This window comes from Triticum dicoccoides, chromosome 5A (assembly GCF_002162155.2).
Source record: "Triticum dicoccoides isolate Atlit2015 ecotype Zavitan chromosome 5A, WEW_v2.0, whole genome shotgun sequence".
NCBI lineage: Eukaryota > Viridiplantae > Streptophyta > Magnoliopsida > Poales > Poaceae > Triticum > Triticum dicoccoides.
In genome coordinates this window covers 310,258,253-310,276,337 of record NC_041388.1, presented here as the reverse complement: position 1 = coordinate 310,276,337, position 18,085 = coordinate 310,258,253, and the positions used below count along the sequence as shown (strand labels likewise).

Sequence of the window (18,085 nt, the reverse complement as noted above, 5' to 3'; positions counted from 1 at the left end):
GCTCCCACTCACTTTCTTGGAAACGCAGACTTCTCCATAAGTCTGCGTAAACCCAAACGCTTTGATCATCTCATCAAAACGAATGTTCCAACTCCGAGATGCTTGCACCAGCCCATAGATTGAGCGTTGGAGCTTGCACACCTTGTCAACATTCTTAGGATCGACAAAACCTTTCGGTTGCATCATATACAATTCTTCCTTAAGGAAACCATTAAGGAATGTTGTTTTGACGTCCATTTGCCATATCTCATAATCATAGAATGCGGCAATTGCTAACATGATTCGGACGGACTTCAACTTCGCTATGGGTGAGAAAGTCTCATCGTAGTCAACCCCTTGAACTTGTCGATAACCCTTAGCGACAAGCCGAGCTTTATACATGGTCACATTACCATCCACGTCTGTCTTCTTCTTAAAGATCCATTTATTTTCTATGGCTTGCCGATTAACGGGCAAGTTAGTCAAAGTCCATACTTCATTTTCATACATGGATCCTATCTTGGATTTCATGGCTTCCAGCCATTTGTCAGAATTTGAGCCCGCCATCACTTCTTCATAGTTCGAAGGTTCACCATTGTCCAACAACATGATTTGCAGGACAGGGTTGCCATACCACTCTCGTGCGGAACGCGTCCTTGTGGACCTTCGAAGTTCAGTAGCAACTTGATCTGAAGTTTCATGATCATCATCATTAACTTCCTCCCTAGTCGGTGCAGACACCTCAGGAACAATTTCTTGAGCTGCGCCACTCTCCGGTTCAAGAGGCAATACTTCATCAAGTTCTACTTTCCTCCCACTTACTTCTTTCGAGAGAAACTCTTTCTCTAGAAAGGATCCATTCTTGGCAACAAAGGTCTTGCCTTCGGATCTAAGATAGAAGGTATACCCAATAGTTTCTTTAGGGTATCCTATGAAGACGCATTTTTCCGATTTGGGTTCGAGCTTTTCAAGTTGAAGTTTCTTGACATAAGCATCGCATCCCCAAACTTTCAGAAACGACAACTTAGGTTTCTTGCCAAACCACAATTCATACGGTGTCGTCTCAACGGATTTCGACGGAGCCCTATTTAAAGTGAATGCGGCAGTCTCTATAGCATAACCCCAAAAAGATAGCGGTAGATCAGTAAGAGACATCATAGATCGTACCATATCCAATAGGGTGCGATTACGACGTTCGGACACACCATCACGCTGTGGTGTTCCAGGCGGCGTGAGTTGTGAAACTATTCCACATTTCCTTAAGTGCGTGCCAAATTCGTGACTCAAATATTCTCCCCCACGATCTGATCGTAAGAACTTGATTTTCTTGTCATGTTGATTCTCAACCTCACTCTGAAATTCCTTGAACTTTTCAAAGGTCTCAAACTTGTGTTTCATTAAGTAGATATACCCATATCTACTTAAGTCATCAGTGAGGGTGAGAACATAACGATAGCCACCGCGAGCCTCAACGCTCATTGGACCGCACACATCAGTATGTATGATTTCCAATAAGTTGGTTGCTTGCTCCATTGTTCCGGAGAACGGAGTCTTGGTCATTTTACCCATGAGGCATGGTTTGCACGTGTCAAATGATTCATAATCAAGAGACTCCAAAAGTCCATCTGCATGGAGTTTCTTCATGCGTTTGACACCAATGTGACCAAGGCGGAAGTGCCACAAGTATGTGGGACTATCATTATCAACCTTACATCTTTTGGCATTCACACTATGAATGTGTGTAACATCACGTTCGAGATTAAATAAGAATAAACCATTGACCAGCGGGGCATGACCATAAAACATGTCTCTCATATAAATAGAACAACCATTATTCTCAAATTTAAATGAGTAGCCATCTCGCATTAAACGAGATCCAGATACAATGTTCATGCTCAAAGCTAGTACTAAATAACAATTATTGAGGTTTAAAACTAATCCCGTAGGTAAATGCAGAGGTAGCGTGCCGATGGCGATCACATCGACCTTGGAACCATTCCCGACGCGCATCGTCACCTCGTCCTTCGCCAGTCTCCGTTTATTCCGCAGTTCCTGTTTTGAGTTACAAATATGAGCAACTGCACCGGTATCAAATACCCAGGAGCTACTACGAGCGTTGGTAAGGTACACATGAATAACATTTATATCACATATATCTTTGGTATTGCCGGCCTTCTTTTCCGCTAAGTACTTGGGGCAATTCCGCTTCGAGTGACCGTTTCCCTTGCAATAAAAGCACTCAGTCTCAGGCTTGGGTCCATTCTTTGACTTCTTCTCGTCAGCTTGCTTACCGGGCGCGGCAACTCCCTTGCCGTCCTTCTTGAAGTTCTTTTTACCCTTGCCTTTCTTGAACTTAGTGGTTTTATTCGCCATCAACACTTGATGTTCCTTTTTGATTTCCACCTCCGCTGATTCCAGCATTGAATATACCTCGGGAATGGTCTTTTCCATCCCCTGCATATTGAAGTTCATCACAAAGCTCTTGTAGCTAGGTGGGAGCGACTGAAGGATTCTGTCAACGACAGCATCATCCGAGAGATTAACTCCTAGCTGAGACAAGCGGTTATGCAGCCCAAACATTTTGAGTATGTGCTCGCTGACAGAACTGTTATCCTCCATCTTATAACTATAGAACTTGTCGGAGACTTCATATCTCTCGACCCGGGCATGAGCTTGGAAAACCATTTTCAGCTCTTGGAACATCTCATATGCTCCGTGTTGCTCAAAATGCTTTTAGGGCCCCGGTTCTAAGCTGTAAAGCATGCCGCACTGAACCAGGGAGTAATCATCACTACGTGTCTGCCAAGCGTTCATAATGTCTTGTTCTGCAGGGAAAATAGGTGCTTCACCTAGCGGTGCATCAAGGACATATGCTTTCCTGGCAGCTATGAGGATAATCCTCAGGTTACGGACCCAGTTCGTGTAGTTGCTGCCATCGTCTTTCAGCTTGGTTTTCTCTAGGAACGCGTTGAAGTTGAGGGCAACATTAGAGTGGGCCATTTGATCTACAAGACATATTGCAAAGATTTTAGACTAAGTTCATGATAATTAAGTTCATCTAATGAAATTATTTAATGAACTCCCACTCAGATAGACATCCCTCTAGTCATCTAAGTGATACATGATCCGATTCAACTAGGCCGTGTCCGATCATCACGTGAGACGGACTAGTCATCATCGGTGAACATCTTCATGTTGATCGTATCTTCTATACGACTCATGTTCGACCTTTCGGTCTTTCGTGTTCCGAGGCCATGTCTGTACATGCTAGGCTCGTCAAGTCAACCTAAGTGTATTGCGTGTGTAAATCTGGCTTACACCCGTTGTATGCGAATGTTAGAACCTATCACACCCGATCATCACGTGGTGCTTCGGAACAACGGACCTTAGCAACGGTGCACAGTTAGGGGGAACACTTTCTTGAAATTATTGTGAGGGATCATCTTATTTACTACCGTCGTTCTAAGAAAATAAGAAGCAATGAACATGATAAACATCACATGCAATCAAATAGTGACATGATATGACCAATATCATTTGCTGCTTTTGATCTCCATCTTCGGGGCACCATGATCATCATCGTCACTGGCATGACACCATGATCTCCATCATCGTATCTTCATGAAGTTGTCTCGTCATCTATTACTTCTACTACTATGGCTAACGGTTTAGCAATAAAGTAAAGTAATTACATGATGTTTATGTTGACACGCAGGTCATAAATAAATTAAGACAACTCCTATGGCTCCTGCCGGTTGTCATACTCATCGACATGCAAGTCGTGATTCCTATTACAAGAACATGATCAATCTCATACATCACATATATCATTCATCACATCCTTTTGGCCATATCACATCACATGGCACATGCTGCAAAAACAAGTTAGACGTCCTCTAATTGTTGTTGCAAGTTTTTACGTGGCTGCTATAGGTTTCTAGCAAGAACGTTTCTTACCTACGCCAAAACCACAACGTGATATGCCAATTTCTATTTGCCCTTCATAAGGACCCTTTTCATCGAATCCGATCCGACTAAAGTGGGAGAGATATACACCCGCCGGCCACCTTATGCAACTAGTGCATGTTAGTCAGTGGAACCAGTCTCACGTAAGCGTACGTGTAAGGTCGGTCCGGGCCGCTTCATCCCACGATGCCGCAGAATCAAGATAAGACTAGTAACGGCAAGTAAATTGACAAAATCAACGCCCACAACAACTTGTGTTCTACTCGTGCATAGAAACTACGCATAGACCTAGCTCATGATGCCACTGTTGGGGAACGTAGCAGAATTTTAAAATTTTCTACGCATCACCAAGATCAATCTATGGAGTCATCTAGCAACGAGGGAGAGGGGAGTGCATCTACATACCCTTGTAGATTGCGAGCGGAAGCGTTCAAGAGAACAGGGTTGATGGAGCTATACTCGTCGTGATCCAAATCACCGATGACCTAGCGCCGAACGGATGGCACCTCCGCGTTCAACACACGTACGGTTGGGAAGACATCTTCTCCTTCTTGATCCAGCAAGGGGAAGGAGAGGTTGATGGAGATCCAGCAGCATGACGGCGTGGTGGTGGATGCAACGGTGATCTCGGCAGGGCTTCGCCAAGCTCCAACAAGAGAGAGAGAGAGAGGTGTCACGTGGGGAGAGGGAGGGTCCAGGGACTTGGTTCGGCTGCCCTCCCTCCCCCCCACTATATATAGGGCCCCTAGGGGGGGGGGCGCCGGCCCTAGAGATTGGATCTCAAGGGGGGCAGCCAAGGGGGTGGCTTGCCCCCCAAGCCAAGTGGGGCGCCCCCACCCCTAGGGTTTCCAACCCTAGGCGCAGGTGGAGGCCCAAGGGGGGCGCACCAGTCCACTAGGGGCTGGTTCCCTTCCCCACTTCAGCCCATGGGGCCCTTCGGGATAGGTGGCCCCACCCGATGGACCCCCGGGACCCTTCCGGTGGTCCCGGTACAATACCGATTACCCCTGAAACCTTCCCGATGGCCGAAACTTGACTTCCTATATATAAATCTTCACCTCCGGACCATTCCGGAACTCCTCGTGTCCGGGATCTCATCCGGGACTCCGAACAACTTTCGGGTTACCGCATACTAGTATCTCTACAACTCTAGCGTCACCGAACCTTAAGTGTGTAGACCCTACGGGTTCGGGAGACATGCAGACATGACCAAGACGACTCTCCGGTCAATAACCAACAGCTGGATCTGGATACCCATGTTGGCTCCCACATGTTCCACGATGATCTCATCGGATGAACCACGATGTCGAGGATTCAATCAATCCCGTATACAATTCCCTTTGTCAATCGGTACGTTACTTGCCCGAGATTCGATCGTCGGTATACAAATACCTCGTTCAATCTCGTTACCGGCAAGTCACTTTACTCATACCGTAATGCATGATCCCGTGACCAAACACTTGGTCACATTGAGCTCATTATGATGATGCATTACCGAGTGGGCTCAGAGATACCTCTTCGTCATACGGAGTGACAAATTCCATTCTCGATCCGTGTCAACCCAGCAGACACTTTCGGGGATACCTGTAGTATACCTTTATAGTCACCCAATTACATTGTGACGTTTGGTACACCCAAAGCACTCCTACGGCATCCGGGAGTTACACGATCTCATGGTCTAAGGAAATGATACTTGACACTGGAAAAGCTCTAGCAAACGAACTACACGATCCTGTGCTATGCTTAGGATTGGGTCTTGTCCATCACATCATTCTCCTAATGATGTGATCCCGTTATCAATGACATCCAATATCCATAGTCAGGAAACCGTGACTATCTATTGATCAATGAGCTAGTTAACTAGAGGCTTACTAGGGACATGTTTTGGTCTATGTATTCACACATGTATTATGATTTCCGGATAACACAATTATAGCATGAACAATAGACAATTATCATGAACAAGGAAATATAATAATAACCATTTTATTATTGCCTCTAGGGCATATTTCCAACAGTAGCCAGCAGTAGCAGCGCCCTTCCTCGTGCGCGCGTTCGAGGCCACGGCCAGCGAGCGACGGCGCGCATCCTCGGCATCCTCGGCCGCCTGCTGCTCCTCTCGCACGGTGGTGGTGGTGGACGGGGTACATGTGTGGGGCAACAAGTGGGCATTTTTTCACCACCAGGCTAAATCTTTCGCCGGCAGCCCTCCTAGGTGCGTAAAAATGCCTTCTGGGGGCTCAACGGCTGGAGATGCTTTAAGTGGGATAGCCCGATTAAATTTTTTTCCTGTCCAATGGGATTCCATTAAAGCAAATTAAGTGGGATGGACTAGTTAGTCACACTTAAATCCACGTCCACCTGCAGCCTGACAAGGAACCATCTCGATGTCGGTGGGTTTGCGAGGTCCAGGAATCATTTCCACGTCGCTTGGCATGCCAGGAATCATGTCGCACATCGTGCTCAACTCCATGATGCTCTTCTCTAGAAGACAACCTTTGTCGCACCCCCTGCCCTCCCCGCGCACCCAGAGCTGTAGTTGCTGCTCGCCGTCGGTCACCAAGCAAAGCCGCCCATCCGGCGTCTCCCTGACGCGGACCTTGCACACAGTTATCGGGTCGACAGCTAGCGCGCGCGACCCTTGCAGGTAGGAGAACCTGAGTATGACAGGGTCTAGCGCGAGCATGGGTGGAGAGTTGCAGATGTGCCAGTATATCTCCCTGCCTGCGTGGACGCCGCGGTTTTCGAACAACCAGGGATTAAAGTCGACCACGGTGTCCTCGTCCCGCGGGAGCGCGCGCCAGCTGCAGTTGTCGTTGCTGACGGAGGTGACCCAGGCGCGAGGGCGCCCCTCCTTGATGGCGAAGCTGACATGATTTTTTGTCGAAAGAGATCCTCCGCCCAGTGGAATTGCCAAAAAAGACCCCCTGCGGACGCGATTGCCAAAAAAGACCCCCTCATCCCTGCCGCCAAGTGATGGTATAACATTTTCCGCAAATTGCGTGGAGCCGGGACGGAACGGGGCATGGCAGGTGGGCCCTGCCGCCATCGTAGTAGGTGGCCGCATCTGCTATTGCCGCACCCTAGCCGACAGCTGCTTCTGCTCGCGGGCCGAGGCATGAGTCCTGCCACCACCAGTGTTGGCGGCCACCCTGCTGCACGCGCGTCCGCCCCGGCGCATACGGCGCTGATTCCTGTGCAGACAACGCTCATTCCCACGCACGGGAATCTGTGGATTTTTACCTTTGTGCGTACAGTCAGCGGTGCTCTACGCTGGTTGCTTTGGCGATGCTGCTGCCCGGGAATCACTCCGACTTTTTCTTCTTTTGCCTCAGAGGATGTGACGGCACTGCGGGAATCACTCACACGCTGCAGGAATCCGAGGCTGTGGGAACCTCTTGTGCCGACACTATAGGGATCCTAAAATTCAGGATTTAGGAAAGTAAAACAGGGAAAAGGCTCGTCGCATGGAGGAGCAGGAACGACATCAAAAGGAGGCTCGTGAGGCGGAGAGACAGAGAAACAAAGAAAGGGCTCGTGAGGCCAAAGCAGCAGAAGAAGCTCGCGATGGAAAAGGAAAATATCCACGCTGGACTCAATAGATTCGTGTAGTAGTATTTTATATTTCGCAATCGTTTGTATCTTAATTTCTGTAGTTTAATGTAGCTTTATTTTAGTAGTTAAATGTAGCTTTATTTCAATAGTATGATGTATCTTATTTTCAGTTGTATCGTGTCGTAATGAAAAAATAGTATAGTTTTAGAATAAATTAGTGGCATTTTCTTTCCCTCCACTAATTATCGAACATCATGCAACAACTACAAAATTAAATTAAGATAGAACATAATGCCGTACAATAAGAGAGTACAAACTAATAATGCAAGTACATTTGAATTAAATGGTAGAACCGGAAGACAGCTTAAAAAGTACATGAAGGCATCATCGTCATCCTTCGTCGATGCAGAACTCTTGCCCTTCGAGGATGCAGAACTCTTACCCTTGGACGATACAAAACTCTTGCCCTTCGAGGATGCAGTATTCTTGCCCTTGGATGATGCGGGACTCTTGCCCTTTGACGATGCAGAACCCGGAAGTAGCGACATGAAGATATCATCTTCGTCCTTGTTGTCGTCGGTCCATAAAAATGGATGCTTTGCTGTAGTCCTTCTGAAATTTTCACTCTTCAGCTCCACTAGCTTCTTCCACCTTGCATGCAACCTAAGAAGTTCTTTACGTACCTCCTCATAGGTCCTTTCAGGCCACCCAGACCTACGTAATTCATGAGCCAACTTATTCATTAAGGTGTCACTACCGGTGAATTCGTCCCATGGAACTATCCTATTGTCCGGTAGCTAGCCTCAGAAGAGTCCTGCTCATCCCAAGGTGAAAACTACGATCGAAAGGATAATGGGACATCTCGACTACACTACACTCGAATGCTTATCCACCTCCGTCTGAAGGGGGGTTTATAGGTAGAGAGGAGAAAATGGCGGGAAATAATGACTGCGGTATGGCGGGAAAGGGTTGGCGGGAACATATGGCAGGAAGAGGTTGGTGGGAAACGGGTGGTGGGAAGATATGGCGGGAAGGGGTTGGCGGGAACATACGGAGCTAAAGAGTTGGCGGGAAAATATTGAGGGGAAAGGGTTGCGCGAAAATATTTTAAGCCAAAGAGTATTCATCAGCCAAAATTAAAAAAACATCATTTCGGCCTATCTTAAGCCAAAGAGTGAAGCGGGATAGTATGGCGGGAGATATAGGCGGGAAAAAATGTTTGTGACTGGTGCATTTTTATTTCAGCATACATAGATGTTTAAATCGGAAAGTCTGATACTGGCATATGTAAATAAATGGGTCACACACATGGATAGATGAATCACCCTAGTCGACGACGACCACCTGGCCTTTCCTTATGACCGGAAAGCGACAACCAGTAGGTGGCCGAGTTACACAAAGACCGCGGCCGTACTTCACTTCGGCTTCATGTGTCTGCAACTCCTGCATAGTTGGTGGAGTCGGGAATCCTTGTTGCGAACCTGAAGCGTAATTATAGGCGTATGGTTGTGACTCCGCAGGGATAAAAGATGGGCCAATAACGTCTCCTCCAAAGAACTCTGTAACTAATGATGTAACCGTGTCGCCATGATCATGTGATGCTCCCCGGATGCCTGTGTTGAGGCCACGTTGGGTGTTCTCATCGTCCCAATTAACATCAGGTATGTCCTGCACATAGAAACATTGTAAACAAACTATTAGAGGATAATATATGATATCATTGTAAATGCATTAAAATGTAAACATGACTACCTGATCAGATCCTTTGCCTGTATTGCCTGGCCATCGTACATGGTACTGGGTTAAATCCGGTACACGAGTCTCCTCGGGCATGGAGATCCCTCGCGTGGAGAGATACGGCTGAGATCCCTCACCTTGGGTGTATGCATCATATCCTTTGTATGCATATGGGTTCGGGGAAAGAGTCTGCTCGGGCATCGAATCCAAGCCCGTGCCATGGTCCTGAGATGTCTGCCCCTGATGAAGCTGCACCGAAGAAGAGTGATGTAGTGGCAGAGATGAGTCATGTCGTGGCAATGTCGTTCTGGTACTCGGACCCTCCCCCCATTGCCCATGGCTCGTACGTGCCTCGCTTGGTGTGGACAACGGCGCCGCAATCGGTCTGGCTGACCTTGCTACCGGCATGTTGTACGCTCTAGTGACAACGTCGTCGCCTCTACCGCATCTGAACTTTGTTGCCGTGTATTCTTGAAAATGTTTCTGAAATGACTTGTGAGCTAGGCCCTGGGCCGGCATGCTTTCCGCAGCCATCTTCCCTACTTCATTGCAACTTTCAATCTGAACAATATTTGGATGTTATTTGGTTGAAATGATTATGAAATGATGGACCTAAGAAATTTACAAGTGATTATCATGTGGTCATGATAGTAAGCTGCATGCAGCTCAATATGTCTCTGCACCCACTCCTCCTTTGTGAGATGTGTTGGTATAGTAGCTGGCTGACTGGCCAGACTAGTACGTGTGTTGATGCAGTACAACTGCTTGTACGCTTGATCTGTACTTCCATCATATGGTCTGCAAAATTAAATAATTACACAAACCGTTGTGATGAAAGCAAAGCATCTTCACGCGTCGCATGGTCATGGTAATAAAATAATGTAAATAAAATGTACCTAAGTTGATGCACTATATGTGCTAGCGCTTCATTTTTCCACTTGTGTACCCATTGAATGTTGTGTCCCTCCAATCGTATAAACTCCAACCCCTGCCCATATTGGTTAGCCTGCAAATTATGTAACAAAGTGTGAGTTTAGTAAATTAAAAAAGACACTAACTATTTAGGGAGGTCACATTATGGGTTTCCTCATCGATACGTCTTGGAAAAGGTGGTGGAATCTCTTGATAGAGACCGAACTGTCTCATTACACGCTCTGGGTTGTAAGGCTCAACACACCACATGAACAATAAGTTGCAGCTAGTCAGCCAGAATGCACTATCGCTCAAGATGCCTGCTGTGATGGGTCGAATATCAAAGACCATTTGTATCTGGTCCTGAGTCCATGGGTTCCATGTGACTTCTGCCTCATCAAGTATCTCAGACTGCTGGTGGTACATAGGGTAACAATTTTTCGCAATATCTGGAGACCAACGTTTCCATGCCTTTGTCCACCTGGTGGCCATAGTTGCACTGCTGCCCTCGCTAAAGTCGTATGGGTGTACGGGATTTACTATACGAGGCCGTCCTACAAGGAGGTATTCCCGGGACCACAACTGTAGAAACTCATAGGCGACACAAAGTAATAGAGCTTTTTGTGTGAAAGAAGTTTTTTGCATGGCATCACACAAGCCTCTATATGTATGACATAGCATGGCAGAACCGAAGCTGTATTTTGGCTGCTCGGGTAAAGGTTCATCTACCATATTTTCTGCAATGTAGATGAGACTAGGGAGAACTACGTCCCCGTGTGAATTTGGAAACAGAGTCCTGAGGAGCCACAACAAATACACAAATAGATGTCTTTTTCTCGTCTCATCATTGGCGAAGCTTGATAAAATATGAAAGTTATCACGAAGCCAGGCGAGTGGGATGCCTCGAGGGCCACCAGACCGTTGTGATTCTGGCATCTCCATCCCAAGACGGGCTGCTATATCTAATGGCCAAGATGGAGACACTCGTGGAGAGACTAACGGCTCACCTCTAATTGGTATAGCAGTGATTATAGAAACATCTTTCAGTGTAGGTGCAAGCTCCCCAAAATGAAAGTGAAAGGTGTGGGTTTCAGGTCTCCACTGGTCAACGAGGGATGTCAAAAGGATGGGTCCGAACGTAATTGTTCATCGCATGATGTGAGCCTAGCAAAACTTTGTTGTCCATAAGCGTCAAGGTGAGCAAGGAAAGAATTGTGTATTGGCCATGTTTTCTTTATGGTTCGAAGTCTAAAAGGCCGATAATCATGCTTAGTATTTGGGTTCAAAAATAGGTGGCAACGGTGGCCGGCGTCATGGGGCCCCTGCAAAAGCACTGGCACTTCAGCCATAACCTGCACACAAATATAAATTACGAGGAAGACACAAATACAAATGCAAATCAAAATTAACTTAAAAAATACAAAGAGATACAATTTACATTAATTATCTGAAGTTAACATCACGAGTACAATAATACAAAGAGATTCAATTTAAATTTAATATAAGTACACATAATGAGTAGAAATATAAATAGACATAGCGAGTACAGATATATCAACATCATGCGGTGTTGTTGGCTCGATACGGGCATTCTCTGCGTGAATGTCCAGGACACCTGCAAACGCGGCATCGCCTTGGTTCTCCCATCTGGCTATGGTCCATGTCATTGCGATGATGCTTAGACTGGCGTCGTCCCTTTGCGGTTCTCATCAAGTGGGTATTCGGAACTCATTTCAGCCCATCTGGCCACAATATTTTGTAGTTCATATCAATGCCCCAAGCCCAAAACTCACCGTTCCAAGTGTTGTACAGATTGTACATGTTGAAGTAAGGCGATATGTATGGCTCGACACTAATTTTTTGATCAGCAGCCGCCCGGAGCACATGACTGCAAGGGTAGCCCTCAAGCTTGGGCTTGTTACAAGTGCACTCACAGGACGTTGGGCCGAGGGTGACATCTTGATTTTTTGATCCTCTGTGGTGACCCTTAACATACTTGGCTCGCACATTGATCTCCCACTTATTCCTAAATGTGTCCACTTTCCTGCAGCCATGACTTTGGGACTTCCTTGCTTTCTCGTCCAGATGTATTTGCATCTTCTCGGACCATGGCTTGTTCAATTCAACTTGTGCTTTGGCGACTGTGACCCTGTTTGCAAAGTATGACAGGGTCCGGTTCCAAGTTTCTTCAATTACGTCTGTGATAGGCAGTGCTCGCACCCCTTTAAGAACACCATTGTACACCACTGACATGTTACTGGTCATTATTCCATACCGAGCCCCGATGTCGTGAGCCTGCGCCCACTTGTCCAAATGAGGGCAATTCTCGCGGATACACTAGCTCAAATTTATGGGCATCCTACGACCCCTCCGGTCTTCTCTCTGCGGCAAGGTCGCGCGGTCGATCTCACCATTGACACCTGCCCAGATCGCATTCATTTTGGCTCCAGTTTTTTGCATGCACATCCTCTTGAATAACTTGAACCAATCCTTGTTTTTGAATTTGGAGTAAAAGTTTGCTGCCAAATTCGTCATGCACCACCTTCCCTCTAGATCGGGCCAGCCCCACTCTTCTTTCGACGCCTTAATTATGTCAAGAGCGCTTAATAATCCAGTGTTGCGGTCAGAGATGATGCAAACACCTTCACGCTCTTTCACGACACCCATCTTCACGCAGCTCAGGAACCACAACCAGCTATCTTTGTTCTCGCTCTCGACCAGTGCATATGCAATAGGAAGAAGCTTATCATTTGCATCCGCTGCAATCACCACCAATAGTGTGCCCTTGTACTTTCCAGTGAGAAAGGTACCATCAACTGATAATACCGGGCGACGGTGCCTGAAGGCTTGTATAGTCTGGGTGAATGCCCAGAATAAGCGGTCCAAGATTAGCTCACCTGGGCTCATTGGGTTTGGATGTTCTCTCCGCTAAACTTGAGTCTCCCTATTAGACTTGCTATCCGATGAAGCATTCTGGGGCATAAGAACATGCCTCCTCATAGGTACCATACAATTTCTTGAATATATTTTCCTTCACACGCCTAGCCTTGCTGTAGCTGACAGGGAAGCCAATTTGATCTTCTGCATCTTTTTGCAGAGCCCTAACACTAATGTTGAGACTTCCCTGCACAATCGTTTTCATCGTCTGTGCCACATATCTTGCTGTCACATTGCAGTGATTTGGAAGAGTCCCAGTTTGCTCACAGGTATGCTCCATTATTTCTGTGATATGCCATGACTGACATACCCTAGGCTTCAGTCTAGCAAGAACTCTTCTGCGGCAACCTTTCACAGTGTGGATGCATATGACCTTCAACTCTGTTTTATCAGACTGCTTCACTCTATGCTGGCAGTGGATGCCGATTGCATAGCTACCCATTGCCTGGTAAGCAGACTTCTTGTCTGGGAAAACTTGCCCAACCTCTAGGCTCCCCGCTCCTAGGCCAGAAACAGAGTGAAATTCATTGGTGATGCTCATATCCTATAAAAACCCAGGTTGCAGTGCCGCCGCGACCGCCCTCTGAGGAGGAACATCTTCTTATTTGCTTGACTCCGAAGACGCATAAGAATGATCGTCATCATCTAGCGCCTCCGGCAATCCCACCACGTGTTCGCTCATGTCAACGGCCGCAGACCAATATCCTGTGTCATACACAGGTTGGCCGCCCGTCGGTTCCGATGGGCCGATGCTAGGGGTTGATGTGATGGCCAACTCAACCTCACCACCCCTGCTACTGCATCCGGCAACATCAGTGACTGAACTGAACTCCACATACACCATCAGCTGACCATACATTGAGTTATTTGGATTGCTTGCAAACCTCATGTACGACCCCCAGGACTGATTACCTGTGACAGGCCGCAAACCCCAACGGGCAACTGTCCCATCATTTCCTCTGTCAACGACGAAGACCTCCATTGTCAATTTTTTTCCTGCATCCCTCGGCCAAACACCGCTCAGATGCACCTTCTAACTGATGTGTAACCCACGTTGACCATGTCTCTCAGTACAACTATAGTCGACTCGTAGAAGGACACATCCACCCCGAAAGGACTGTTGTGTAAGACGTTCCCATAGTACACTACTAAATTTCCATAGTACCTAACCAACATACATGTTGACATTTCAAATAATTAGTAACTGAATATTTAGTAACGATGACAACATTTACATATCATACAACTAAAATAATAACCGTATTTTCGTTACAAATATTCGGTTTATTTTTAGAATCATTTGCTTAGACTTTAAGGGGTTGTTTGGTTAACGGGTATTTAAAGATCTATTTTTTCTCAAACTCGTCTATGAGCGTAACAAACTAAAACTCTGTTTGCTTTTCTCTAACTACCCCAAAAATATCCTAAACAGGTTCTCATAACATGCAAAAACTGAGCTTTTGGAAAAATGACTATTAGTAAAAACTGGTTTTCTACAAAATTTTCTTACAACAGGTTATGACAAAACCGAGGGTAATTACTCGCTATGCAAACAACCACTAAACATAATAGTATGATAATTACATTTTAATATCATATGAATAAAACATTTAATTTCTTCCGGCTTTATATAATGTTTTTCGTATCATACGATAACAATCATTTATTTACAAATAATAATATTTGCAGCGGCATGCACATTATTCACAACAGTACATCAATATAAAAAATATTAACAAAATTACGGCGTCATTTCATACCTTAGCTCCAATATGGATGTGCTTGTGAATGCAATTAAGCGTCCAAATAGTTTGAATAAATATCCGCCACCAGTACTATATGAACGGAGTCAACTATTATCACCTGAACATCAATATTACACACAGATTTTTCTTTCTGGTATCAAAAGTATGAAAATAGCACTTGCATGTATGTGGTCATCACCTCAAAAGGGACAGCGAAGATGAAAACACAATTTCTTCAATCACGTCATCTCCTCCTTGTTTGCTACTAAGATGAATTATTTTACCTAATTACATACATCATTAAGTACATTAGCACCAAATCTTAACATATAAAATTTAGATTATTGCGACATAACAAAGTAGACCTATGGTTTCCTAACCATAGACTTATTAATAAATGTACCACATGAAATAACATACCACATGCAATGAACAATTACAGTGCAATTTTTTCTTAATTACCGTATTAAGAGCTTCTCGCATGTCAATACTAATGGACGCAGCTAACATTGATACAACATCTTCAACCTACTCTTCTCAAAAAATAGTATAAATGGTGTATCCGTCGTCTGAAATTTTTCCTAACCTCTAAGCACTAACATCACATAGCTAATGACGAGCTAAATGACTAACTAATTACCACCGTGCATGCAAAAAAATCCATGTATTGCAAAGCTCCTACCTGATCTCCCCTTCGTACTTTACTTTGAACGGCAAATCCTACTCCAGAAACTCCAAATGACTCCTCCAAGTGCTGAAATAATGCCTAAAACAACATAGAATACACACTTAGGAACTAATCAAATAGAACAAAAACATCATGCATGGGAACAAAACCAACAAAAATGGATACATCTTACCTTAATCTAACTTTTCTTCAACTTCACCAGCTGCAAAATCCAAATCTAAATCGCCCTAAATCACAAGTGAAAGTGCCTATTGAGCTTTTCTTTCTTTCTGTACTTAGAGACTTAGAGATCAAATAAGAGGAACGAGGTCACAGAGAGTATGCTTGCGCACGGAGCAGAAGCATGGCATATAAAAAGAAGAGGATCCCTGTAGTGTCGGCTGATCAGGTTAAAACCCATCCTACTGCAGCCTCGGATTCCCGGACCGAGTGAGTTAATTCCTGCAGTGCCGTCGCGTCCTCTGAAGCAAAAGCAGTGCTGAGTGACTGATGCGGTAGTGTCCGCTAAAGCAAAAGCCAACAGAGTGAGTGATTCCCGGGGCATATGAATCACCGCACAGCATCAGATTCCCGCCCATGGAAATTAGTGTCTTCCGTGTGGGAATCAATGTCGTTTGCCACAACAAAGTTGTCGCGCATGCATCAGCAACAGGGTCGCCGCCTTGTGGAGTGGCGGCATCGCCCGCGCTCTCAGCCAGCGTGGAGCACTCGCTGTCGGCCTGGGTGCGGCAGCAATAGTGGCGGACGCCTCGCCCAGTGGCGGCGTGGCTCACACGTTCTGGCCGACCACGGAAACACGTTCTTGGCTGCTGGCCGCCTCGCGGCCTGGCGGCAGGGCCCGCCGCCTCCTACCGTGACGGCAGGCGTTACATGTCGGTTGCCGCGCCTGCCGCCATCGCTGAGGTTTTTTTGTCTAATTAATCCATAGGTAGTCCTTTTTGTCAATTCATCTGGTCAGATGGTCCTTTTGGACAAAAAAAGTCAGCAGACAGCCTCAAAGCAGAGCTTGCTCGGGTGAGCGTGGGAGAGCAGCATAGAGCCGATGTAGTACCTTGACCTGCGCCAGCGGCGGTCACCGGGCACCGTGTCACGGCGCGGGGGTGGGAGGACCATGCGGCGGCGGGTGGCCGGGTCGAGGACGAGGAAGCAGGGCATGGCCCCCTTGTCCTTTTGTATCTCGTCAGATGACTCGAAAAGCAGGAGGCCTTGGAGTGAGTCGAAGAGGAGGAAGCGGAAGGCGTCCGGAGCGAAGTCGAGGGTAAGGCGCGGGGAGGCGGCATCGAGGGGAGCGAACACGGCGGGGGTGTCCTCGAGCTTGGTATCCCGGCCGGGGAACGGGGGAGGAGGTGGGTTGGGTGATGGAAGTAGCCGAGGAGAGGAGGGTCCGAGGAAGGCAGCGGGAAGCCAGGCGGCACCAGCGCTGGCATGCCAGGGTGGCACGGAGGAGGTCGGCGAGGGAGAGACAACAGAGAATGTTGGAGATGTGAAACTCGGCGAGGATATCGATGGAGGCCGCCGCCTCGGTAGCCTGTGGCTCCACCGGCGGCGGGGGAGGAAGCGAGGTGGAGGAAGGTGGCGCTTTTTTGGTTCTGGTCTTCTTCCCTTTGTTCTTCCGCGTCATCGCTGCAGTTGCATGAGGGTTCGGGACAGGGACCGGACTGGCGGACTAGCTTTGGCAGGATGGAACAGAAGACTACCCGGAATGTTTGGTTTGTGTAGAAGGGCATCCCCAATCGCCATGCCGCAAACGTCCAGATAGGTCCAAGCACTCGATGCATGCTCATGTTTTCTGCCGCATCCAACATACAACCTAAATGGACATCTGTTTTGTTCGAATTTTGTCCATTTCGATAGGGTAATAGGGTTGTGTCTGATATTTTGCTAGAGCACGACTGCATCTCATCGGCAGGCAAACATATGCCAACCTACATAACGATCAAGTCCCAAATTTCACGCTGCCAACAAAGTCAGCGGCCAACACACTAGGCAGCCTTTAAAATAAACAAGTTTTCTCGCCGGCAACAAAGCCATCGGCCAACACACTAGCCAGCCTTCTATATGAACAAGTTTTTCACGCCGGTAACAAAGCCAACCTTCAAAATGATCGACCATAGTCCACGGCCGAGGCCTCCCTAGTTCAGGTCGTCTTGCTCGAAAGTCTCCTTTTGCCTATTCTCAAACCAAATATTTCTCTTCGGGGACATGTTGGTGTTGTCAACGCTCATGATAGCTAGCGCCACCTCTCTTGCCTTGGTATCGGCATTGGTGGCCTCGATCGCGAGCTTCTTCGATTGGGTGGCCTCCTCAATGTCGAGCTTCCTCCTCTTGGCGGCCTCCTCCATGTCAAGCTTCTTTGTTTGGATCTCCAAGTATATCTTCATTTGCTCCTCCTCTCCTCCCTCACTTCCTTTTGAGTCATCATGTCGTGCAAAGTTGCTTGAAGGCGATGGATGACGCATCACGCTTCTCATAGGCCTTCGAGTTGGTCTTGCCCCTCGGCCTCTTGAGCAAATCTCCATTGTCAGCCATGGCCGCCTTCCCTCCTTTTTTCTTAAGAGCGGCATAT

The 18,085-nt window shown here is 46.8% G+C and overlaps 1 pseudogene; it reads right to left on the bottom strand.

Annotated features, from left to right (window-relative positions):
* Window positions 1-17,146, bottom strand: part of LOC119299472 — a 31,410-nt pseudogene extending 14,264 nt beyond the window's left edge.
* Window positions 17,147-18,085: the final 939 nt, after the last annotated feature.